This window comes from Empidonax traillii, unplaced genomic scaffold, assembly GCF_003031625.1.
Source record: "Empidonax traillii isolate 1590-97213 ecotype Southwest subspecies unplaced genomic scaffold, ASM303162v1 scaffold995:size214516, whole genome shotgun sequence".
Classification (NCBI taxonomy): Eukaryota; Metazoa; Chordata; class Aves; order Passeriformes; family Tyrannidae; genus Empidonax; species Empidonax traillii.
In genome coordinates, this window is record NW_020956188.1 from 162,567 (window position 1) to 172,593 (window position 10,027).

Here is a 10,027-nt window from a genome sequence, read left to right on the forward strand (position 1 = left end):
GTGTGGATAGCTGGAGTATGGCAAGTGACATCAGAGCTAGAGAAAGTATCCTAGCCCCGTTTCACCTGCAAGCACAGGAAGAGTGAGGGAAAACGGGGATACCACCAGCCTGACTGCAGGGCATCCAACACAGTGAGCCCTGAGCACACCTTAACTTGAAATAAACATTATTTCAGCTACGTTATTACCTGGACTGAAACAAGATGTTTAATGAAGTATAGTCCTGCTTCCCAATCCTTGGTGAGCTCATCTGCTGATCTTTAGGGCAACATTTTAGTGCCCAGCATAGACTTAAATCTACAGGCAGGATTCATCTCACATGCCATGAGCCACCTAAAATGAGGCTTTAGAGCAAAACTGTTGTGGTTTTGCCTGCATTTTAACATCTCTGGAGGTTTGGTTGATGCCACAAAGGGGTGTCACATCTCTTGTGCTGGCACTAGTGCTCAGAAATCACATCTGAAATCTGACCAGGACAAATACAGTATCTGTCAGGTTCTCATCTAAAGAAATCAAAAAGGAGGGCTACAAGAAGGATGAAGCTGGACTTTTAAAGAGGTTATGCAGTGATAGGACAAAGGGGAATGGTTTTTAACCAAAAGAGAAGAGATTTAAGTTAGATATTAGAAAGAAATTCTTCCCTGTGAGGGTGGTGAGGCCCTGGCACAGGTTGCCCAGAGAAGCTGTGGCTGCCCCATCCCTGGAAGTGTTCAGGCCACATTGGACGCCTCTTGGAGAAACCTGGGAAAGTTGAAGGTGTCCTTGGCCATGGCAGGAGGGTGGAACTAGGTGAGCTTTGAGTTCCTTCCCAACCCAAACTTTCTGTGATTCTATGAGATCATATCATGAAGTGTCTGCAGCAAAGCTTGCTCCAGCACCAGGCAGTGTTGTAACAACCGTACAAGAGGGACAGTACAACTCTTTTCTGTGTCTGTTCTGTCCAGGGATGATTTCAAGTAACTGTGGGAGCACACCAAGAGTTCTTTACCCAGCATCTCCTGAAGGGGAGAACAGATCCTCCCATACACTTCTATTATTACTGCCCCATGGTTCCTGCCTCTGCAGAACCTCCACATGCCTCTGTATGTAGAAGGAAACTCAGTAAATATTTTAGAGTACGTCTCAAACTTGAAGAGAGCTGGATCTAAATTAGTTCCCTGAGATTGCATAGGAAGTCTGGGAAGAGCCATTGGAGTCTTAATTAAATACTTCAACACAAGATCATCTCTTGTTTTGAAACTTTATTTATGTGTGAGAAAAAGTGATCTTGAGCATTTATCATTTTAGAAACTAAGATTGTAGATAAGACCTCAGAGAATTTCCAGTGATATCTCCAGCTCCATTTGCCATCAACCCTTTCCTTCAGTGAACTGCAGAAAAAGAGGGAAAACTGTGAAATAAATCTCATCCACATGCCAGTGAGTGAGCTGACTGTGCCATCATCTCCACACAGTGAAATCTCAGAGTGTCTCAGCATTGGAATGACTGTTCTCCCAGTGAAGGAAACAGTGATGATGCCAGTTTTGTGAGGGTAGTATGGATTTGCCTGGGCTGGCTTTGTACTGTCTCCAAAAAAAAAAAAAAAAAAATTAATGTCATTTAGCTACGTTAAACCTTGGAAAGAGATGACTGAACTCCTGTTTGTTTATCAAGACCGAAGGTAAGATGTCAGTTATTCTAACCCCATTAAACTTCTTCTCCCTTTATTTTTTGGGTTGTTTGTGTAATGGTACTTCACACTGCCGTTCTGCAGCCCCATTTTCCTTTGAATCCCCTGGTGATAAATAAGCCTCACTCCCCCCATCACATGGTTGTTCTGCAAAGTGGAATGAAAGCCTTTGTTGAGCATCCCTGCAAATGTTAGACTAAATATGGATTCAGCAAGAATAAAGCCTGGAGACTGTTGCAAGTTGCTGTTTTCTGCCCTCCCTGAACTTTTCTGTTTCCTCTTTAGGACTGTGAGATGGTCAGACAGGTCAGATCAGATACGAAGTGGGGAGAATATGTAGGAAAAGCACATTCAGCTTTTCCAGGAACAAAATCCAGGGCTTCAGGACTACTGGAAAGCCAGGCTTTTTTGTAACTATCTTCTGGATCTTAAGATTGTTTTGGGTTGTTTGGGATTGTTTTGGGTTGTTTGGGTGCTTGGGAGAACTCCTCCTCTTTTTATTTCCTCTGGCTATTCTCCAGGTTTACAGTCATGTTGCTACACTATGTCACCAGCCTGGATGTAACCCCTCAGCCATCTTCTGCAACACTGCAATTCTTCCCAAAGAGCCGTGAAAACACAACCAAATTTTCAGGAACCAGCAGAAAGTGGAGCTGAGCCTATTTTGCTTGAATGCTTTTTCAGAACATGCAGTGCCCATAAACCTGTTCTTTGCTGTCCCACATGCCAGAGATTCCAGAGGCTGCACTGCAGCTACCCAGGACAAGGTGTAAAATAACAGGGAAGTGACCATCACCTCAGCCAAATGACTGGAATTCAACCCAAGATTCCTTTACAAGGGATTTTTTTTTTTAAGGTGTTACAATAATCCAGAATTGAAACCTGAATGGTCTTGGCTTTGTTGCTGTTTTAATCTCAGCTCAGCCAGTCTGCTGACTATGCCTGCCAAAACTGAAAATATTATTTCTGTAGTGTGAAAATATTAAAGGTGCTTGGATGCCTAAATTTCACTACATTTCTATACCTGCTGAAAACCAGCTATGGAAAAAAATTCAAATTTACTAATGTGTTTAGTCATATATGGATAATTCTAAAAGGGATCTCCTTATTTAAACTTAATTCCTATTGAACTTATATTCTTTTAGATGATATATATATTATATATGATACAGTATATACCTAATACTACATATATAACACATATTTTTTATATATAGTACTTATTACTATTGAATTCCTATTGGTTTTAAAATATAAAAGGAGATAGCTGAACGACATGTCAGGTGCACTTGTGTACCAAATTCAAAGAAGATTTTTTTTTAAATTCAAAGATCATTTATATGGGTACTAGACTAAGAACCTAGGTTTGTCAAATCATCTTCACTCCAATGTGAACAGGAAATTTCCTTGTATCATCGGGGTTAATTTTTCTACTAAAGTAGGAATAGGTTGGAAAGGATCTCTGCGAGTTATCTGGACTTACTGGGTGGAGATCCTTTTACATTAGGTATGCTCAGGTGAGAGGACTGGGTTGGGGTGAGGGAACTTTGCAGGATGAGTACTATGGAAGTGTCACAGCTGTCAACACTGGTTTGATTATAAACTCTTACTAATATCTTAAAGCCTTCCAGTACCTAAAGGGTCTCCAAGAGAGCTAGAGAGGGACTTTGGACAAGGGCGTAAAGTGACAGGACAAGGGGGAATGGTCTCACACTGAAACGGAATAGACTTAGATATTTGGAAGAAATTTTTGGCTGTGAGGGTGATGAGGCCCTGGCACAAGTTGCCCAGAGAAGCTGTGGCTGCCCCATCCCTGTAAGTGTTCAAGGCCAGGTTAGACAGGGCATGGAGAAACCTGGGATGGTGGAACCACAGCAGGGGTGGAACTGGGTGAGCTTTAATGTCCCCTGCAATCCAAACCATTCCATGATTGTGAAACCTGCTGTGCTGACTAATGCACCAATCACCAGAAATCCTCCCAGTAAAGGCTGAGGATCCCATCTTTCAGAGCCCTCTACTGAATCAGTTGTGTATTATTCTGCTCTTTTACAGGTGTGGAACTGAGTCACAGGGCTGTGCTCAGAGCAAGCTGAGAATCACAGACCTGTCATAAGGTGTGAGAACCAGGAAACCTTTGAGTTCTGACTCTGTGTCGTGAACACAAGTGTCATAGCCTTTATTCATTAAATGATCCATAAATAAATTAAAATCAAGAGAAAGAAAAAAAAGAAAGGGTAAGAATACAAAAGGAAATGGATTTTGTTTCTAGCCAAGTGATATCTGTATGGGTGGAATCAGAACAGCTTCAAATAGCATAGGAAATGCACCCATTCCTGTCACCCAGCAAAGCAACCCACAAGGGACAGCAAATCCCCCTGTAGCTGAATCCCAGAGCTCGTGGGCACGATATGTCTCCTATGGGCTGTAGTAGTCAGCCTTGTCAAATCCAAAATCTTCCCTCCCTGCCTCTCTCCCAGTTGTATTCCCTTTCTCCACCAAATGCTGGAGAAAAAAAAAAAAAAAAAGAAGACAATTGCTGTAGAGCTATATCAGAGATGCCAATCTAATTATTTTTTTCTCTTTTTTTTCCTTTTCTTTTTTTGGACATTGCATCTGTGGAGGAGGGAGGGGAGGACAGGGAGTTGCAAAGGCAGGGGCAGCTGAAGAGGGAAAGGAGGGGGAGAAGAAGAGAAAATATTTCCTGTGGCGATTCTGTTTCGCTTTTGAAAAGGGACTACTTTCCTCACTCCTTATCCCTCCTGACAAGTACAAGCACTTTGGGCCCTAACTGGATGTGAACATTGTCAAAAGGAATTTGGGCTAAAGGGAGGCATCTGCAGTTCTGTTCCTATTGCGCTCGGTGCTGGAGCCACTTTTGCGAATGTGGCAGGGTGGCTGGTGGGCAGACACCAGTACAGATGGGAACTTCACATACTGTATGCATCATGACCAACTATAAAAACAGTCACAACGCATCACTTGTTACCCGGCCAGGCTCCCTGGAACCTTCACTTCCAATTTCCATCTCGCTGACATTCACATCTTACACTGAGCTTTTATGTTTAAGCATCAGTACGGTATTAATGCAGGAGAAAAGGGGTGGCTGGGTTACCACAGCAAGGAATTAAACCCCTGATCTCGGCCAGACGTTGGAAGGGAGGAGCAATTCAAGGGGAATTGTGTAACCGGACTCTATGGAAAAGGTGTGGGGGCAAAGCAGGGAACGGGAGTCAGGAATAATTTTTGACTCCGTGAACACACAGCAAGTCAGGAGGGTTCTGAAAAAGAAACATAGCAAGCAGGCACTCTCCCAAATTGTAATTTAATGCTTGGAATAATCCTATTGTGTCAGCTACTCACCGCCAAAGAACTGAGGATAAATATAACTTTAAAAAAAAAAAAAAAAAAAAAAGAAAAAAATTAAGGGGATGGCAATTTGAACAGCTTAATGTTTCTTCAAAGGCTGAGTGATGGAAAGCAGCGCTGAGGTAAATTGACAACTCGGAATTAACTGGGTGCTGGCACAGCTCAGGTAAAGGTTTGACGGTAACATGAGCTTTCCAAAGTGTTTCCAAACTGAAGTATTATGAAAAGGTAAATTATGTTTTGTATTCATGACTGAAAGCATTTTATTTTAAAGCCGGCGCTGCCGATGCTGTCAAGGTGGAGATTCGAGCTTTATGTACAGTGCCTGCAGCCCTGCCATGTGAGTGAGGCAACATGACAGCTTGTAATAAGTAATTTTTATACAGTTGCATTTATCACTCAAGTAGGCTTGGCAATATTAAACACAGAACCTTAGAATGCTGCAGAAGAGGAAGGACAGGGGCTGGAGGCCATGTGTACTCTGTGTGTGTGTGTGTGTGTGTAACTTCTTCATTTTTTTTTTTCTTTCTTTCTCCAGGCCCGTTCCTGTTAATGTGGTACTTTTTAAGATATGCACCAAAACGCTTCCAAATTGTTAATACATCACTAAAAGGTTACAAATGAAATGACCCCGTTTAGCCCAAAGGATGTTATTTTAGGCTTTAATGAATTAGACATTGCTACCATTTTCAGGCAAAAATCAATTGCCTCAATTAACAAATTTGCAGGAGTCCAAATATTTACAAAATAAAGGCCCACAAACCACACTCTTTGCTTCTCTTTCTCACTCCCTACCCTGTTTCTTCATTAACATCTTCATTTCCATGAAAGTGTGATGCATCAGCTCTTGCCCTGAGCTAGTGAAGGCCAAAGTGTTGACAACTTTCTTATTCTTTAGAGCCTGCTCTTTTCTGTTTTAACAGGTTTTCTTTCTTTGTCATGAATAATTCAGGACAAGCTAAAAGAAGCTGAGGATACCCCTTCCTCCTAATTGAAGGAATAAAAATGTAGTAAATTTGTCATTTGTGGAAGAAAATTTTACAAAAAGAGAAGTCAAATAATTTTGTGGGATTGAATTGAGAAGGGAATTTTCTTCTATTTCACAGGATTTATAGGAACTACTGGTCAAGTCTGAACCAAGAGGAAGCAAAAATCTCCAAGCCAAATGGCAGACTCTTCAATTTGCTACAGCAGAGCCCTGACATATGGTTTGGTTTGCAAGGAGTTACAAAGCTCGGTGGATGCCAGTGAATTCAGCCATTTAATGCTGAAATAACACCAGATTGAAAGCAACATCAAATACAAAAAAAAAAAAAAAACCTGTCTCTGTTATTATTCATATGACCCAGATGAGAAAATTATGCATTTGCAGTGGGAGATGTGTCTAACACAGTGGCTGCCTCGGGACATCGACTGGATGGGGAGAGGACTTGCAGCTCGGAGGATCTAGGTGTCTGGACTATCAGACTATCAGGGAGATGGAAGGGGAAGCTGATGGTTTTGTCTATTCCACGATTATTTCATGCATCTCTTCTGCCCATCAATTATGTTAAATTTAGTTCGTTCACCCATCTAACCCACACTGGTCTGAAGAAGATATTCCAGGACCTGGTGGTTATTGGAATTTCCCGGGACAGCAGCTGAGGGTGGCATTGACTTCTTAGCCTTTGCTAGAACATGAGTCTCCAACTCTTAGTAAAGGTCTCCAGGTACAAGACAGTGACACATATACAAGGGTGGTATTTGCCTCATCCCTGGAAGTGTCCAAAGCCAGGCTGGGCAGGGATTGGAGCAACCTGGGATAGTGGAAGATGTCTTTGCCCATGGCAGAGGGTGGAACTTGGTGAGCTTTAAGGTCTCTTCCAACCCAAGCCATTCTGTGATTTTGATTTACCTTTGCAGTGGTGCTGATTCAGAAGTATCAACTGAACATAAAAAGATAAAACAATCAATAAATGTTAGAAGTCAACATATGTTATAGATTTTGCAAATGAGTCCATAAATCAGCAAGAGAAACTAGATCTCCCATATACTGTCTCTACAGCCAGTTTGATTCTGATTTTCAAGGCTCATTTTGTGTCATTTGTCTATATTAATTAGAAGATGAAAAAGAAGCCTATTTATTTCCCCAGAAAAATATGGGTAATATAGGTCTGCTGTGAAATTACATTACCTTTTTTTTTCCCTTTGACTGTTGCTACCACAATATTACTACTTTTGAGTAAAAAATACTTCCATTTTCTGCTTAATATTGTGAACCTGAGATTAAGCACTAAAACTCAGTTGTGACTAGATGTTAAGAAACGTCTTTTAGTAAAAGATTACAATCTTCAGTATTTCAGGTCTTTAAAAAATAGATTAAATGAACATCAGCCAGAAATTACCAAGGAACATTTGATTTTTCTTTGAAAAGCAATAATCTAAGTAACTTCATCCATGGTCCATGGTGTGAGCTGGGTTTTCAGCAGAAGAGGCTTCCAAACTCTCTAGATATTTTTTGAAAATGTGACATGATTTTGACACAACTCAAGAGTCCTTGAGGGTGAGGTTCATTTTCTTGAGCTTAAGATATCTACAGTACGCATGATAACACCTAATTTAATTACGCTGGGATTCTTTAAGAGATGTCAGAGAGAAATAGGCAATTTTAAGGTACAAATGTCTGACCTACTGAAATGTTTTACTTTGGCCAGATGCATCTCATCCCAGTCATACTAATGATGCCATTAATGGAATGATATAGATTCATGGAATCATAGAATGGCCTGGGTTGGAAGGGACCTTAAAGTTCACCTTGTTCCACCCCCTGCCATGGGCAGGGACACCTTCCACTATCCCAGGTTGCTCCAAGCCCTGTCCAACCTTATCTTGAACACTTCCAAGCATGGGGCAGCCACAGCTTCTCTGGGCAACCTGTGCCAGGGCCTCACGACCCTCACAGGGAAGAATTTCTTCCAATTATCTAACCTAAACCTACTTTCTTTCAGTTTGGATCCATTTCCCCTTCTCCTGTCACTCCAGGCCCTTGTAAATTCTCTCTCTCCATCTTTCTTGTGGGTTGACTTCAGGTAGTGGAAGGTCACAGTTAGGTCACCCTGGAGCCTTTTTTTCTCCAAACCCATCAATCCCCATTCTCTCAGCCTTTCCTCACAGCAGAGCTGCTCCATCCCTCTGATCATCTTGGTGGGGTGCTCTGGACTCACTCCAACAGGTCAGTGTTCTTCCTGTCCTGGGAACCCCAGATGAAATACTGGATGAAACACTCCAGATAAGGTCTAGCTGAGAGTGAAGGGATGTACTGCACATGAGTGGAGTTTAACATGATTATAAATTTTTGCAGGTTGGCTCCTAAGAAGATGGAAGATGCAAGCGGAGAACCTACTTTTGTGATGAATATTTTCTATCTATGCCATCCTTTGACACTTCCTGGAGAGATTCTCGATACTCCTGTGGCTCTGACATGCTGTGAAGCAACTCCTGCTATCTTATATCTCCTAGGGCCTGACAATTAAGAGCTGAACAGCAGTAACAGTGATAAATTCCGTCTTGCACACTGAAATCAAATCTGTTGTTATCTCAAACCCTTCGAGCCCCAAGTTGGGTGCCAAGAAGGGCTGTCATGGTTTGTCTCAAGCAAAGAGTATCTCATGTAGATTGTTGTATCATGTGGATTTATTACACAACATATGAATAACTGTAACTGTTCTTGAGCTAACCCCTTTGGGCTTACCAAAAGCATCATGCTTGACATCAGTGTTTACACTACAAACATTAAATACCTAGTTTTTCTTTGATCCCATGCATTACATCCATAACTGAAGCTTCATAAAGTTATGTAGAGCATTCCCATTGATTGGGGTTGTCATGTTACATCTTCCTGTTTGACCAATATGTCCAATGAGGTAACATTACTTAAACAGTCTGTGCAGTTGGTATTCCAGGAGAATTCATGCAGCTCTCCCTGTAGAAAAGCTTGCACACCTGGAGGTTAACATCTGTCTAAAGAGAAAATTCACTTATTTTAGTTAACAAGACCTTGTCCTTGTAATAAATGAATTATGAAAAATGTGTGTTGTTAATCACATGCAGAAAAACCTGCAACGGATTCTCCCCCATGGAGGATGGGAAGGGCATTCAGCTGTCCATACTGTAGACCTCCACAGTAAAAATATCTCCAAATCAGCTAGCTATGAATAATTTTCTAATTTTAAGAAGAAATGTCACTTTTAGAGCAGTTTACTTGATTAGAATTTAAGCTGTATTTTAATTAAGCTGTATTTTACCCAGGTGCCATCTCTTTTCTCCTTTAATTTACTAGAGGGCTAAAGAGAGTCAGACCTAATGTAGCTCCGCAGTACAGACCTCTACATTATGAAACCAACCCAACCTACTTCACAGCTCCACTAAATTTAATGAAGATGTGGTTTATACAGAATAAATCACAGCAAAAGAAATCATAGGGCTTAAAATTGCTTTCCTGAAAGCACACAAGAGGATAAGGGCCTGAAGATCACAAGGTTGGTTTGACCAGTAGTTCTTTTGCTGAAACCACCAGTCAGACAGCAGTGTATTTATTTCTGGTATTGCCCCTGAGCAAAAGTTATCCATGAGTTTTCCAGGAAAAGAAACTTGGGATGTTTGACTTGTGACATGGATACATCTATGTTTAATATAGCAAAACTTAAATGAGTTTGATTTTCAAAATGGGTTAACTACTCCCATAGAAAAGATTCTTCTCCATCTCTTCAAAAAGATATTTTTGCGATGTTATCAAGCATTGAATAAGAAATCTCTTCATCAAAATCAGACTCCTTCAAAACAACAACAACAACAAAGTTCTGCTTTAACATACAGAATCACATTATCAAAATGATAAAAGATGATTCTGTGATTAGAAACCTGGGATCAGTACTCAGAAAATTGTGGAAAAATAATTCTGCTACAAACTTGCCAAGCTTCAGGCCCAGATAAATTTTTATTGGTGTAATGTTT

General features: G+C 41.0%; 1 long non-coding RNA gene across 1 annotated transcript; it reads left to right on the forward strand.

Moving 5' to 3' along the window:
- Positions 1-2,836: 2,836 nt before the first annotated feature.
- Positions 2,837-6,320, forward strand: LOC114068029. Its single transcript, XR_003573504.1, has 5 exons — positions 2,837-3,186; positions 3,722-3,783; positions 5,132-5,201; positions 5,310-5,375; positions 6,142-6,320. It is a non-coding gene; the product is annotated as an uncharacterized LOC114068029 (long non-coding RNA).
- The last annotated feature ends 3,707 nt before the right edge of the window (positions 6,321-10,027 follow it).